The following is a 17667-nucleotide window of genomic DNA, read 5'->3' as shown; positions in this document are numbered from 1 at the left end:
CACACATCCTCTACCACTTCTGAAACCACACTGCTCTTCCCCAATCTGATGCTCTGTACATGCCTTCACCCTCTCAATCAATACCCTCCCATATAATTTACCAGGAATACTCAACAAACTTATACCTCTGTAATTTGAGCACTCACTCTTATCCCCTTTGCCTTTGTACAATGGCACTATGCACGCATTCCGCCAATTCTCAGGCACCTCACCATGAGTCATACATACATTAAATAACCTTACCAACCAGTCAATAATACAGTCACCCCCTTTTTTAATAAATTCCACTGAAATACCATCCAAACCTGCTGCCTTGCCGGCTTTCATCTTCCGCAAAGCTTTATATATATATATATATATATATATATATATATATATATATATCTTTTTTATTTTGTTTTGTCGCTGTCTCCCGCGTTAGCGAGGTAGCGCAAGGAAACAGACGAAAGAAGGGCCCAACCCACCCACATACACATGTATATACATACACGTCCACACACACAAATATACATACCTATATACCTCAACGTATACATATATATATACACACACACAGACATATACATATATACACATGTACATAATTCATACTGTCTGCCTTTATTCATTCCCATCGCCACTCCGCCACACATGGAATAACCACCCCCTCCCCCCTCATGTGTGCGGGGTAGCGCTAGGAAGACAACAAAGGCCACATTCGTTCACACTCAGTCTCTAGCTGTCATGTAATAATGCACCGAAACCAGAACTCCCTCTCCACATCCAGGCCCCACAGAACTTTCCATGGTTTACCCCAGACGCTTCACATGCCCTGGTTCAATCGACAGCACGTCTACCCCGGTATACCACATCGTTCCAGTTCATTTTATTCCTTGCACGCCTTTAACCCTCCTGCATTTTCAGGCCCCGATCACTCAAAATCCTTTTCACTCCATCTTTCCACCTCTAATTTGGTCTTCCACTTCTCCTCGTTCCCTCCACCTCTGACACATATATCATCTTGGTCAATCTTTCCTCACTCATTCTCTCCATGTGACCGAACCATTTCAAAACACCCTCTTCTGCTCTCCCAACCACACTCTTTTTATTACCACACATCTCTCTTACCCTATTATTACTCGATCGAACCACCTCACACCACATATTGTCCTCAAACATCTCATTTCCAGCACATCCACCCTCCTCCACACAACTCTATCCATAGCCCACGCCTCGCAGCCATACAACATTGTTGGGACCAATATTCCTTCAAACATACCCATTTCTGCCTTCCGAGATAATGATCTCGACTTCCACACATTCTTCAAGGCTCCCAGAACTTTCGCCTCCTCCCCCACCCTATGATTCACTTCCGCTTCCGTGGTTCCATCCGCTGCCAGATCCACTCCCAGATATCTAAAACACTTCAATTCCTCCAGTTTTTCTCCATTCAAACTTACCTCACAGGTGACTTGACCCTCAACCCTACTGTACCTAATAACCTTGCTCTTATTCACATATTCTCTCAACTTTCTTCTTTCACACACTTTACCAAACTCAGTCACCAGCTTCTGCAGTTTCTCACATGAATCAGCCACCAGCGCTGTATCATCAGCGAACAACAACTGACTCACTTCCCAAGCTCTCTCATCCACAACAGACTGCATACTTGCCCCTCTTCCCAAAACTCTTGCATTTACCTCCCTAATAACCCCATCCATAAGCAAATTATACAACCATGGAAACATCACACTCCCCTGCCGCAAACCTACATTCACTGAGAACCAATCACTTTCCTCTCTTCCTACACGTATACATGCCTTACATGCTCGATAAAAACTTTTCACTGCTTCTAACAACTTGCCTCCCACACCATATATCCTTAATACCTTTCACAGAGCATCTCTATCAACTCTATTATATGCCTTCTCCAGATCCGTAAATGCTACATACAAAACCATTTGCTTTTCTAAGTATTTCTCATATACATTCTTCAAAGCAAACACCTGATCCACACATCCTCTACCACTTCTGAAACCACACTGCTCTTCCCCAATCTGATGCTCTGTACATGCCTTCACCCTCTCAATCAATACCCTCCCATATAATTTACCAGGAATACTCAATAAACTTATACCTCTGTAATTTGAGCACTCACCTTTATCCCCTTTGCCTTTGTACAATGGCACTATGCACGCATTCCGCTAATCCTCAGGCACCTCACCATGAATCATACATACATTAAATAACCTTATCAACCAGTCAACAATACAGTCACCCCATTTTTTAATAAATTCCACTGCAATAGCATCCAAACCCGCTGCCTTGCCGGCTTTCATCTTCCGCAAAGCTTTTACTACCTCTTTTCTGTTTACCAAATCATTTTCCCTAACCCTCTCACTTTGCACACCACCTCGACCAAAACACCCTATATCTACCACTCTATCATCAAACACATTCAACAAACCTTCAAAATACTCACTCCATCTCCTTCTCACATCACCACTACTTGTTATCACCTCCCCATTATCCCCCTTCACTGAAGTTCCCATTTGTTCCCTTGTCTTACGCACTTTATTTACCTCCTTCCAAAACATATATATATATATATATATATATATATATATATATATATATATATATATATATATATATATATATATATATAATTCCCTGGGGATAGGGGAGAAAGAATACTTCCCACGTATTCCCTGCGTGTCGTAGAAGGCGACTAAAAGGGAAGGGAGCGGGGGCTGGAAATCCTCCCCTCTCGTTTTTTTTTTAATTTTCCAAAAGAAGGAACAGAGAAGAGGGCCAGGTGAGGATATTCCCTCAAAGGCCCAGTCCTCTGTTCTTAACGCTACCTCGCTATCGCGGGAAATGGCGAATAGTATGAAAAAAAAAAAAAATATGTATATATATATATATATATATATATATATATATATATATATATATATATATATATATATATATATATATATGTTAGCAGAGACGGCATGGGCAACTGAGGGCTTGATCAAGGCCATCTCTTTAACGCTATATCTATATCTTTTATTGACTAACCCCTAGAGGTAGTTTAACAACTGGGTTGACTGTGTGCCGACAGCTTCATCCAGGATATGCGCTCAACCCTAGGCAGCTGGTGAATGCGTCATGATCAGGAACACTAACTGCTACACTGCCAATACATATATATATATATATATATATATATATATATATATATATATATATATATGTGTGTTATCCCTGGGGATAGGGGATTAACAATACTTCCCACGTATTCCCTGCGTGTCGTAGAAGGCGACTAAAAGGGGAGGGAGCGGGGGGCTGGAAATCCTCCCTCTCGGTTTTTTTTTTTTCAATTTTCCAAAAGAAGGAACAGAGGGGGCCAGGTGTGGATATTCCAAAAAAGGCCCAGTCCTCTGTTCTTAACGCTACCTCGCTAACGCGGGAAATGGCGAATAGTTTAAAAGAAAAGAAAGATATATATATATATATATATATATATATATATATATATATATATATATATATATATATATATACTTATTTATCTATAATAATTTATTGCTGTCTCCCGCGTTAACGATGTAGCGCAAGGAAACAGACGAAAGAATGGCCCAACTCACACACATGCACATGTATATACATACACGTCCACACACGCACATATACATACCTATACATTCCAACGTATACATATATATACATACACAGACATACACATATATACACATGTACACAATTCATACTTGCTGCCTTTATTCATTCCCGTCGCCGCCCCACCACACATGAAATGACAATCCCCTCCCCACGCACGCGCGCGAGGTAGCGCTAGGAAAAGACAAAGGCTACCGAAACCACATCTCCCTTTCCACATCCAGGCCCCACAAAACTTTTCATGGTTTATCCCACACTCTTCACATATCCTGGTTCAATCCATTGACAGCACGTCGACCCCGATATACCACATCGTTCCAATTCACTCTATTCTTTGCACACCTTTCACTCTCCTGCATGTTCAGGCCCCGATCGCTCAAAATCTTTTTCACTTCATCCTTCCAACTCCAATTTAGTCTCCCACTTCTCCTCGTTCCCTTCGTCTCTGACACATATGTCCTCTTGGTCAATCTTTCCTCACTGATTCTCTCCATGTGACCAAACCATTTCAATAAACCCTATTCTGCTCTCTCAACCACACTCTTTTTATTACCACACATCTCTCTTACCCTTTATTACTTACTCGATCAACCACCTCACACCACATATTTTCCTTAAACATCTCATTTCCAACACATCCACCCCCCTCTGCACAACTCTATCTATAGCTCACGCCTCGCAACCATATAACATTATTGGAACCACTATTCCTTCAAACATACTCATTTTTGCATTCTGAGGTAATGTTCTCGCCTTCCACACATTTTTCAACGCTCCCAGAACTTTTGCTCGCTCCCCCACCCTGTGACTCACTTCCGCTTCCATGGTTCCATCCGCTGCCAAATCCATTCCCAGATATCTAAAACACTTCAGTTCCTCCAGTTTTTCTCCCTTCAGTTTTACCTCTCAATTGACTTGTCCCTCAACCCTACTGTACCCAATAACCTTGCTCTTATTCACATTTAGTCTTAGCTTTCTTCTTTCACACACTTTACCAAACTCAGTCACCAGCTTCCGCTATTTCTCACCCGAATCAGCCACCAGCGCTATATCATCAGCGAACAACAACTGACTCACTTCCCAAGCCCTCTCATCCTCAACAGACTGCATGCTTGCCCCTCTCTCCAAAACTCTTCCATTCACCTCCCTAACAACCCCATCCATAAACAAATTATCAACTATGGAGACATCAAACACCTCTACCGCAAACAAACATTAACTGAGAACTAATCACTTTCCTCTCTTCTTACTCGTACACACGCCTTACGTCTTTGATAAAAACTTTTCACTCCTTCCAGCAACTTGCCTCCCACACCATATATTCTTAATACCTTCCACAGAGCACCTCTATCAACTCTATCATATGTCTTCTCCAGATCCATAAATGCTACATACAAATCCATTTGTTTTTCTAAGTATTTCTCTCATACATTCTTCAAAGCAAACACCTGAGCCACACATCCTCTATCACTTCTGAAATCACACTGCTCTTCCCTAATCTGATGTTCTGTACATGCATTGACCCTCTCAATCAATACCATCCCATATAATTTCCCAGAAATACTCAACAAACTTATACCTCTGTAATTTGAACACTCATCTTTATCCCCTTTGCCTTTGTATAATGGCACTATGCATGCATTCCACCAATCCTGAAGCACTTCACTACGAGCCATACATACATTGAATATCCTCACCAACCTGTCAACAACACAGTCTCCCCCTTTTTTGATAAATTCCACTGCAATACCATCCAAACCCGCCGCCTTGCCGGCTTTCATCTTCCGCAAACCTTTCACTACCTCTTCTCTATTCACCAAGTCATTCTCCCTGACCCTCTTACTTTGCACACCACCTCGAACAAAACACCCAATATCAGCCACTCTATCATCTAACACATTCAACAAACCTTCAAAATACTCACTCCATCTCCTCACATCACCGCAACTTGTTATCACCTCCCCATTAGCCCACTTCACCGATGTTCCCATTTGTTCTTTTGTCTTACTCACTTTATTTACCTCCTTCCAAAACATCTTTTTATGCTCCATAAGATTTAATGATACTCTCTCACCTCAACTCTCATTTGCCCTCTTTTTCACCTCTTGCACCTTTCTCTTGACCTACTGCCTCTTTCTTTTATATATCTCCCAGTCGTTTGTACTTTTTCCGGCACAAATCGTCCAAATGCCTCTCCTCTTTCACTAATAATCTTACTTCATCCCACCACTCACTACCCTTTCTAATCTGACTATCTCCCACTGTAAACTGAGGCAGAACAGGTGAACAAGGATCGGAGCTATCTGAGGGCGGCACACTATCTTAGGTCACATGGAAGTTTGTCATCTAGATCAGAGGCCTTGCTGCCCTGTGGGAATATTTGAAAACCTTTCTTAATTGAAATATAGGAAAATGCAGGCCCGGGGAGGGAGGTGAGGAGCAGGGAAGGACAGGATGTGGAATCATTCAGAGTAAAGTTAGAGGGGAAGAAAACAGGTGTCCAAAAGATCCGTTTTATCAGGAGGAGTGTTGGTTATAGACTGATCAGGCAGGAGAAGAGGAAGATGCGCTGAACGATAGAAGTTCCTGAATACTAACTATATGAGAAACAGAGCAACTGACAAGCATAAGAGAGAATCGTGGGCACATTTTCGGTTTAAGAATGCGACTGACTCTACGAATAAGAATGCGTGACTGACTATATGAATATGAATGGGAATGAGATCTCTGGAGAAGGGAAGAGTTTCATGGCCCGATATACTCTGTTCCTAATGAGACAGGCGTCAAAGCAACACCCGTTAAACTATGGCTGACGGACGGGATAAAGACTTAATAAAAGACGGGTCGTAGGACGCTTGTGCAAGATGACTGCACAGCGGCACACAGCTGAAGGCATCCCTCCCGGCGAAGCAGCGTCGGTGTAACATTTAAAATGCAGCCTCCTCCCACCCCCCGAATATTTATTCCCCAGTTAATGTAATCTACATAATTGATACTCCAGTTATAAAACACATTTCCCTTGAATTATTTGTACTTACGCAGTTACTATCATGTTCATACGGTGCACTTCCCCTACAGACTGCTTCAATACCATTCAGAAAGAAACAAAACTAACTTGACAACTGATAATGAACAAGTGAACAAAGCTATTCATCATTACAGACCTCGCCGCCCGTTACGATAGTTACGATATATATATATATATATATATATATATATATATATATATATATATATATATATTTTTTTTTTTTTTCATACGATTCGCCATTTCCCGCATTTGCGAGGTAGCATTAAGAACAGAGGACTGGGCCTTAGAGGGAAAATCCTCACCTGGCCCCCTTCTCTGTTCCTTCTTTTGGAAAATTAAAAAAAAACGAGAGGGGAGGATTTCCAGCCACCCGCTCCCTCCCCTTTTAGTCGCCTTCTACGACACGCAGGGAATACGTGGGAAGTATTCTTTCTCCCCTATCCCCAGGGATATATATATATATATTCATCATGCAAGACACATCTTATGATATACATATTCAACCAATATTAAAGAATGTTACATTTAGAATATGACAAATCAGAACATGACACACATTAGAATGTCTGCTTCGTCATGCAAAGAGTGGAAGCATTGCCCTTACCTTTACTGAACGACCATCCCGTCCGCTGTTTGGCATTACAGAGCAGCGCGTCACTGTCAATGTAGAATGGTCTACAGCCATGGCAAAAAATGGTTTTCTTTCCTTCATCCTTCTATCAGAACAGATTTCCTGGCTTAGAAAACTTAAAAATCCTTGACTGAATAATGTTTGTGTCTCTCATCATCCATGTTGGCTGTAGATTTTTCTAATAAGTTTATTTTCAGATCTATAGAGTATCAGTAAGTCACCGCAGCACTAGCACCAACCACTTCACACACGACACTATCAGCTGTTTATAGAAGAGGTTGTGGAGGAGCGGGTGTATGTAGCCTATACCCTGCCGTTACAAGGTCGACCCACACACTACCGGCCGCCTGCTCCCCCCCCCCCCCCCCACACACACACACACACACACACACAGCACCCCCCCTCCCCCCACAACCCCACCTCCCCCGGTTACCAATCACCTTTTAAAAATACCACCGAATCAAACAAAAAGTATAATAATTGATAAAAAAAGTGCGATATTGAAACTGATATTGAAACTTACCTTGTTTGTTGCAGACGTGTCGTTAACATTCTCAGAAAATGTAAACATACTGGCATAAACCAAATATTGTGAGTGTGGACACCAACATCACCGCAAATGTTACGTGGAACAACCAGACAAACAGTATGATGCAAGTAATGACTACTTTGTGGACTGGCTACCTCTCTTTCACCTGGTGTAATAATATTGCAGGTATAAACTTGTGTAAGCCATGTGAGACCAATATGTACCAAATTCCTTATTATACAACACACACAAACTCTCCATGATTATCATGGGAGTGTTTAATATACGCGCACAGGAAGTGTATGTTAAACCTGTGATACAGACTGGCGGAGCAGATGTCATGTGTATGATAAACTTTGGCGGTGTAATCTATACGTCACATGGAACCTAAGGAAGATGTGAACTGTTATGTGCGAGACAACATCCTCATCCTTCCTTCCTTTACCTTACCTCACAAGATTACGTGACACCTTTGGTCATCTTAACCTCACACAACACCCCAGGACCTGAGGCCATTAGTAACCCATCCCCAGTTCCCGCACTCCAACCTAGGACCCCCCCACCCCCGCAAGCACCCCAGGCCCTACCACTGCCCTCCAGCCCCTACCTTTACACCCCATCCCCCAGGTCTCTGCACCCTGCCCCCCTCGCCTCGGCCAGTAGCAGCAGTTGGAAGCTACAGAAACTTTATACCTGGAGTTCCACCATAAAAGTCACATTCTTGCCATAATACCACGAGGTTATACACCTGTAACATCCTCCTCCATCCTTCCTGCTGGGTGATGAGCCCCTCTCGCTGGGTGAGGAACCCTTCCCCTCAGTACAGGAAGGCAGCATCTTTCCTACCGTTCATATCCCCCACCACACCCGGCGAGGGAGTGGCTACAACGGTGGCCATGTGTTCATTTAGGGATTCTGACGGAAGTCTGAGTGGATGTGTCAGGAAGGGGGGGGGGGTGGAGAGGTGGTAGCACGGGAGAGTCGGGTGTGAAAAAGGGTGGGAGAGGAAGGGAGGAAGAAAGGGATAGAGTAGGAAAGGGGGAATAGGGATGGGAAGATACAAGAGGGAGATCATGAGAGAAGGGAGAGAGACACGGGGAGAGTGGCAAGAGGGAGGGGTGGCAGAAGAAAGCAAGCACACTTAAGTTTCAGAAATCTTACAGTGACACAGTTTATGCAGTCTTATTGAAAAACTTACTGGGTGGCAGCTGGCATTATTTTTTTACTTTTTCTTTTATCTTAACTCGTTATCTAATATGACTTTTATCATACAACATAATATGTCATCCACTGTCAACTTCACGTTATTCTTTTTATGTTCATTTTCTGACATGAACATTAAATCCACAAAGTTCTTCCTGTCATATATATATATATATATATATATATATATATATATATATACAGAGAGAGAGAGAGAGAGAGAGAGAGAGAGAGAGAGAGAGAGAGAGAGAGAGAGAGAGAGAGAGAGAGAGAGAGAGAGAGAGAGAGAGAGAGTATCCATTTCTGCCTCCAGACAATCTAGCAAGTGGCCACGTAACATGTTCTGGGTGGGATGGGGCCCCGACCCCCTCCCTACTTTGAACCCATTCATACCAGCGTCACAAGAGGACCAGGATCGTCCCCCTCTCTCTCTCTCTCTGACGGCCATCCTGATCACTGGTGAGGCTGGCTGCTACAGTTGGTGATGGTGGTGGTGCTGCTGCCACTGATGGTGATGGTATGACATATATAACTACAACTACTGGGACAACAGAGATGTTGTCCTGCTATGACTACTAAAACTTAAGCTACTTTTACTATTACTACTGCTATCACTACTATCACTATTACCACCACCACTATCACTACTACCACTGTAACTAGCGCCAGTACCACTACTACCACTACTGCCACCATCACTACTACCACTACCACCACTTCCACCACCACTATAACATTTACCACTACCACTTCTACCACCACTAGTACCACTATCACTAGTACCACTACCACTAGTACCACCACTAGTACCCCTATCATTTCCACCACCACTACTACCACTGTTATTACCTTTACCGCCATTACGACTGCTACCGCTGCTAGTCCTCTTATTAGTTTTGTCACCCCTAGCACCACTAGGCCAGTACCATCACTAACGTTACTGCCACCACCAATTCTGCATATTTCTTTTCTTATGTCAGCTGAGACGGCATGGAAAGCTGAAGCCCTAATCAAGGCCATCCCATTAACGCTCTCTCTCTCTCTCTCTCTCTCTCTCTCTCTCTCTCTCTCTCTCTCTCTCTCTCTCTCTCTCTCTCTCTCTTTTTCTCTCTCTAGGGGTGGATAAACAGCTGGGTTGAACGTATGCGCTCGACCCTGGGCGGCCCGTGAATGCGTCACGGTCAGTAACGCTAACCACTACATCACGGGATGAGGTACCTATAGTTTGATCGTTCCTCATCATCATCATCATCATCATCAGCAGCAGCAAATCACTAATGACAAGTATGGTGACATCTATCTCTCTATACTGATTACACACAAGTAGGTGAAGACGTTCCAAGTGTGCTAAGGAGAACATGACACTCACTTCATTCCTGCAGCTCTACAACAACAGTGCCATCTGGTCCAATTTTCATCTATTTCCTGCTCCAATTTCCACAATTTTCGCATTGCCAAAATTTCTACAATTTTCACCTTTTTCTGCTACAGTTTCCACAATTTTTACCTGTTTCCTCCTCCAACTTCCACAATTTTCACCTGTTTCCTCCTCCAATTTTTACAATTTTCACCTGTTTCCTCCTCCAATTTTTACAATTTTCACCTGTTTCCTGCTCCAACTTTCAATACTTTCTTTGCCTGCTATTTTGATTCCCAGGATAAAGGTCTTTCTGGCCTCCTGGTTCCATTTTCATACAGACGACACGACTCTGTGCCAGCCTTCATTGAGACTTTAATGAACCTCCATTCTCAACACTGGGGGGAAAAAACTTATGTGACATCCAGGGTGAACGGAGGGAGATGCAGAGGTGTACTGTGGGGAGGGGAGGTGTGGAAAGGTGTGGGGTAGAGTAGGAAGGTGTGAGGTGTGGAGTAGGTGTGGGATGGGGAGGTGTAGGGTGGGGATATGAGGTGGTGGGGATATGGGGGTTGGGGAAAGAGAGGTATGAGGAAGTGTGGGTTGGGGAGGAGGAGTGTGAGGAGGAGTGGGTTGACAGGGGAGGTGTGATGAGATGTGGGGTGGGGAGAGGAGGTATAAAGAGGTGTAAGAAGGTGTGGGATAGAGAGGTGAGAGGAGGGAAGGTGTGGGATAGGGAGATGAGAGGAGGGATACTGTGGGATAGGGATGTGAAAGGAGGGAAGATGTGGGATAGGGAGGCGAGATGAGGGAAGGTGTGGGATAGGGAGGTGAGAGGAGTGAAGGTGTGGGATAGGAGGTGAGAGGAGGGAAGGTGTGGGACAGGGAGATGAGAGGACTGAAGGTGTGGGATAGGAGGTGAGAGAAGGGAAGGTGTGGGAGAGGGAAGTGTGGAGTAGGACTGATATGAGGACGGGAAGGGAGATGTGATGTATTAAGGGGGGAGTAGTGTTGAGGTAGGCGTTAGGAGAGATGTGAGTAGGTGTGGGGTGGGTTGATTAGGTAGACTTGGGTTAGGGAGATGTATGATGGGGAGGTGGTGTGAGGAAATGTGAGGAGGGAAAATGTGAGATGTAGAAGGGAAGGTATAACAGATATGGGAAGAGAAGGTGAGATGAAGAAAGTTGTAGAGAAAGAAGATGAAGGAAGGGGAAGTATGAGGAGGAGTGAAGATCGGAGGTGTGAGAACATGAAATGTGGGAAGTTATGGGAAGAGGAGAGGAGATGCGGGAGAGTGAGAAGATAGTAGGGAGAGGATGTGTGGGGAGGGGATGCATAGTTTATGATGATATCTTCTGGTGAAGGACAGTGACAATATACTAAACTAATCTTTTTAGAAAGAGACAGAATGAAAAAGCAGGATGCATCCCCCCCACCACACACACACACTAATCCTTCCGGCACAGCAGGAAACAACAAAGAAGGAACACCATACAGTCAGTATGGAGAGGGTTCACTCACACGGGACGTTCATGGGTAACGATAAATGGAAAACACAATCTGATCTGTCATCAGGAGCAGGAGGATAATCTGAGGAAGAAATATTTCAGCTGATGATCCGTAGAGCAAAAAGAAGTTCAAATCCGTGCATCTTACATAGCTATACTTCTGGAGGTAAACTCCCTCTTAACTGATATTAAAGCATTTTTTTACACGGACTTAAAATATAAGTCTTCGTCTTAACAACGTTTGGTGGTGGTTTATCCCATCGTTATAAAACCCAACTGCTGAAGATTAGACTATCACTTTGAAAACCTCTACTACACCTTCTTGAAGTCTACACTTTTCTTTTCTTTTCCAAAGAGAGAGAAAAAGATATTTTTGGATATCAGAGTCTGTAATTCTATTTCTAAGGAAAAAATTTGCTTTGTTGCTCTTGTTCTCATATGTTCTAGTTGTTCTTCATCTTTGATGAAGCTTGGTGACGAGAACTGAACAGCGTAATCTATATGTGATCTGAAAAGGGCGTTGTGAAGGGCGGGTGTTGCTTCTTTCTGTTTTATGATATGCTGGTAAGTATTTCTTCAAATATTTCGGATAATTATTTTATATTAGCAATCTCTTCAACATCTTTTCTTTTGTGCTTCCAGTAATTGGTCACCTAAAATATTCAATATATTCATCACCAAAGTTCATTACTTCGTATTCATCCATGTTGAGGTCTGAGGTCTGTTCCGTTTCTGTTTAAAAACCAAAAATTTTTCCCTCCTTGGAAGCTTGCGTTGTTAGGTTAGGTTAGGCTAGGTTAGCCTGTCCCAGGTTAGGTTAGGTTAGGCTAGGTTAGCCTGTCCCAGGTTAACTTCCAAACTTGACCCCCTTGCTCTACGGTGCGATGGTAATTCACTTTCCCTCTTCTATACGTATCATTCTGAGTTTTGTTCCTGAGAGCTGGTTGCTTGTGTACCCCCACCACTAAGTAGACCAAGCAATACTCGGCAAGCTGCTGCGTCACATGATTATTGTGTGGCCACCAGCAACCACAGGTGAGCCGTTTTGATACCTGCTTCTTTCCTTACACGTCGAAGCTTTGGAACTCTCTTCCTTCTCATGTCTTCCCCAATAACTATGACCTGCCGCACATTTCTAAACATAGGCTTTCCATTTTCTCAAAAATTCGTAAATACTTTTCCTTGTCTTCTTTTCCCGTTTCATAATTCTCTCTATATTTCAAGTAAGGGCCGGCCTTGATGTGAACTTTTGTCTGTGACTGGAACCTTCAACATAAAAAAAGAATTGTTATGCCTCTGACCACATCAGTTTGTCTAAATTTCTTTAAAGCATTAATAAGACAGTCTTCTTTGGGAGTGACAACTTAATTATATGTTCATGACAAATATTAAGATTCTATTGGTGATTCTGTGTCCAGATGACTGGTATACATGATGCACAGTGTGGGTCCTACAACTGACCCTTGTGGTTTCAAGCTTGTCAGGTTGAACCACTGGCAAGCATCCCACTTAACACCACACTTGGCATATGAGCCACAACGTACCCGATCTTCTCTGTCATGTAATTCAATGTTACCAACAATATCTTCATGATAATTAATTTACTGGTAGTTTCAGTTCCAGTTATGATATGTAAGACTGAAAAACTCTTAAAAGACATCATTTGTACAACCGATTACATCTCTCTCTCTCTCTCTCTCTCTCTCTCTCTCTCTCTCTCTCTCTCTCTCTCTCTCTCTCTCTCTCTCTCTCTCTCTCTCTCTCTCTCTCTCTCCACTTCCGCAGTGTTTCCCCTTTCATTAGCCTCTCTTCCATCCCCCTCTATAACTCTCCCCCACCCCTCGTCAACTCCCCATCTTCCTCTATCTCCCCTTCCATTCACAATCATCAGTTTTCTCTCCCTCTCTATCTTCCCCTCATCTATTCATTATTCGTTGTGTTTTATATATATATATATATATATATATATATATATATATATATATATATATATATATATATATATATTCTCACATCTTTCATTATCCTGATACACGGCCATCTTTCCCATTCTCTCTGCCCATTATTCATTTTCTTATCCTTGTCTTTTGCTCTCCTTACCTTTCTCTGTTTCTAAAATTCATCTTTCTGTGTATTTACTTATATCTCTCATGTTTCGTCTTATTACTTTGATCTGTCTACTTGATTTATCTACATTTATCTCATTTATGGCTTATTCTCGACTTCTTATTTATGTCTGGCTCTGTCCTAGCTAATTTCTCCTCTAGTTTTTTATTTGTGTGTGTGTGTGTGTGTGTGTGTGTGTGTGTGTGTGTGTGTGTGTGTGTGTGTGTGTGTGTATCTTATATTTCCATGAAGATAAAGTTCATTAACTGTTTTGATATCTTTATTAAAACATGTCAGAATCAATCTGGGGGAACTGCTCAATTGGAATGACCAAGGTCAAGAGAGGTTGCTTGCTCGTGTTTGAGAATCTGAATGATGTTTCTAACCAGAAGAACAGAGCATGTTATGAATGATGTTTCTAACCAGAAGAACAGAGCATGTTATGAATGATGTTTATAACCAGAAGAACAGAGCATGTTATGAGACACACGGACACTACAGACGTGTGTGACCCGTCATGGGTTATCAACCAGACAGTACAGACGTGTGTGACCCGTCATGGGTCATCAACCAGACACTACAGACATGTGTGACCCGTCATGGGTCATTAACCAGACAGTAAAGACGTGTGTGACCCGTCATGGGTCATCAACCAGACAGTACAGACATGTGTGACCCGTCATGGGTCATCAACCAGACACTACAGACGTGCGTGACCCGTCATGGGTCATCAACCAGACAGTACAGACGTGTGTGACCCGTCATGGGTAATCAACCAGACAGTACAGACATGTGTGACCCGTCATTGGTCATCAACCAGACAGTAAAGACGTGTGTGACCCGTCATGGGTCATCAACCAGACAGTACAGACATGTGTGACCCGTCATTGGTCATCAACCAGACAGTAAAGACGTGTGTGACCCGTCATGGGTCATCAACCAGACAGTACAGACGTGTGTGACCCGTCATGGGTCATCAGCATCAACGTCGTCCCTTGATGGTGTGAACAGATTGTCATAAACAAAGTCGGATGATACGTTTCCCTCTGCCTGGCTGGATCACTCGTTATAACACGATTGTCGCCGGAAGTCTAAATCCCTATCTGTTTATCAGGATCCGTCAAACCAACCTGAAGGTGCTTACCTTACCATCCAGGTCGTTAAGGAGGACATCGGCCGTGTTAGGAAGGTATCTGCAACGCCTCTTGGTAAGTGGGTTGGTGGTTGATGTACGGGGGCAGTGCCTCGTGATACGCTGGACGTGAGGCGGGAGGAGTGTGGCGGGAGACACGGGTTGTGAGGCGGGAGGAGTGTGCCGGGGGAGACGGGTTGTGAGGTAGTCTGAGACTGATCCATGAGGCGAAAACAACAGGGAGGAGACCAGCACAAGGTGGGTCGGGGGAACGGACAGGATGAGGTGAGTGACGGGGGACGGGAGGGACCATGGGTGGATGGTATAGGACGGACGGGGTGTGGGAAAGGGACGGATCCTTTGTGGTACTGTTCCTAGCCTTATGTCCATATGACACTGTCCTACCTTATGCCTTCGTGGCACTCAACTGTTGACACACTTGACAACAAACATTTGGATTGAAAACCAAATTCTGGTGTGTATGTGTGACGTACATGGTAGCGGTAGTTAGTCAACCATCATCAAAATCTTTACAATTATCAAATCAAACAACAGACGAACATTTGTAGATGAACAGTGGTGATTGATTTAGATGACTGACGGGCGAGGCAACAGGCTCAGTGGCCTTCTGGCACCCAAGGCCCTCAACCTAGCCATGTGGCACCCAAGGCTTTCAACTCCGACGACAAACTAACCTTCTTGTTGTAATAGCGATGGTGAGACTTCTGCTGCTGTCAACAATGTTATTGTGGACGAGCGTGGATGATGGTTCTAGATACCAACACTCTCAGGTGTGGACAGTAGTACCAGCTAGCCTCACATATAGATCATAACAGTGTTAATGATAAAGGATTGCCTGGTATCGCTGAGAAATTGTCTTCTTCTTCAACTGAAACAATTTTTGCTTATAACGAGAATGATCAATACATTTTCTGTGATGTTATCATTGTCATTGTGACTCACGGTTACATCTTCCTTTTATTTTTGAATGTGCCGTGTGGGTTGAGCAGGCCACAAGCGTACAGCCCAAGCCTGCTCCCAGGGTTTATGGTCTGGTTTACGACCTGGTTTAGGATGTGGTTTATGAGCATCCTGGTCTTCCTCTAACAATATTAGTGGCGCAGTAATAAAACCATAAGCAGACTCCTGCCTCTGCTTCCTCATCTTAATACCGTATATGTTGGCAGACTTACCCCCCCCCCCCCCACCTCCTCTCATAATACTAAGTGTTCACACAAGAAGGATACAACGGTATCACAACCAAGCAAATTATTGTTTTCACTGATGAATCTCCCAGGCAAAGAGGGTAACCAGCTTTGGTCGTGACTCTCTTAAATTAGCCAAAATAATTATCGTCTCTCTAATGTCTAAATGAATATGATAATGATAATGTTGGTGATGATGATGATGAAAACAATAATGATAATAATAATGATAATGATAATGATAATGATAAAAATAATGGTAATAATAATAATAATGATAATGATAATAATAATAACAATAATAATGTTAATGATAGTGATAATGATAATAGTGGTAATAATGATGATAACAATGATAATAATAATGATAATAATAATAATAATAATAATAATAATAATAATAATAATAATAATAATAATGATAATAACAATAATAATGATAATGATAATAATAATAACAATGATAATATTGATGATAGTGATAATGATAATAGTGATAATAATGATGATAATAATGATAGTAATAATAATAATAATGAGGGGCAAGTATGAAGTCTGTTGGGGATGAGAGAGCTTGGAAAGTGAGTCAGTTGTTGTTCGCTGATGATACAGCGCTGGTGGCTGATTCATGTGAGAAACTGCAGAAGCTGGTGACTGAGTTTGGTAAAGTGTGTGAAAGAAGAAAGTTAAGAGTAAATGTGAATAAGAGCAAGGTTATTAGGTACAGTAGGGTTGAGGGTCAAGTCAATTGGGAGGTGAGTTTGAATGGAGAAAAACTGGAGGAAGTGAAGTGTTTTAGATATCTGGGAGTGGATCTGGCAGCGGATGGAACCATGGAAGCGGAAGTGGATCATAGGGTGGGGGAGGGGGCGAAAATTCTGGGAGCCTTGAAGAATGTGTGGAAGTCGAGAACATTATCTCGGAAAGCAAAAATGGGTATGTTTGAAGGAATAGTGGTTCCAACAATGTTGTATGGTTGCAAGGCGTGGACTATGGATAGAGTTGTGCGCAGGAGGGTGGATGTGCTGGAAATGAGATGTTTGAGGACAATGTGTGGTGTGAGGTGGTTTGATCGAGTAAGTAACGTAAGGGTAAGAGAGATGTGTGGAAATAAAAAGAGCGTGGTTGAGAGAGCAGAAGAGGGTGTTTTGAAATGGTTTGGGCACATGGAGAGAATGAGTGAGGAAAGATTGACCAAGAGGATATATGTGTCGGAGGTGGAGGGAACGAGGAGAAGAGGGAGACCAAATTGGAGGTGGAAAGATGGAGTGAAAAAGATTTTGTGTGATCGGGGCCTGAACATGCAGGAGGGTGAAAGGA

This window comes from Panulirus ornatus, chromosome 43 (assembly GCF_036320965.1).
Source record: "Panulirus ornatus isolate Po-2019 chromosome 43, ASM3632096v1, whole genome shotgun sequence".
NCBI lineage: Eukaryota > Metazoa > Arthropoda > Malacostraca > Decapoda > Palinuridae > Panulirus > Panulirus ornatus.
This window is presented reverse-complemented; position numbering follows the sequence as displayed.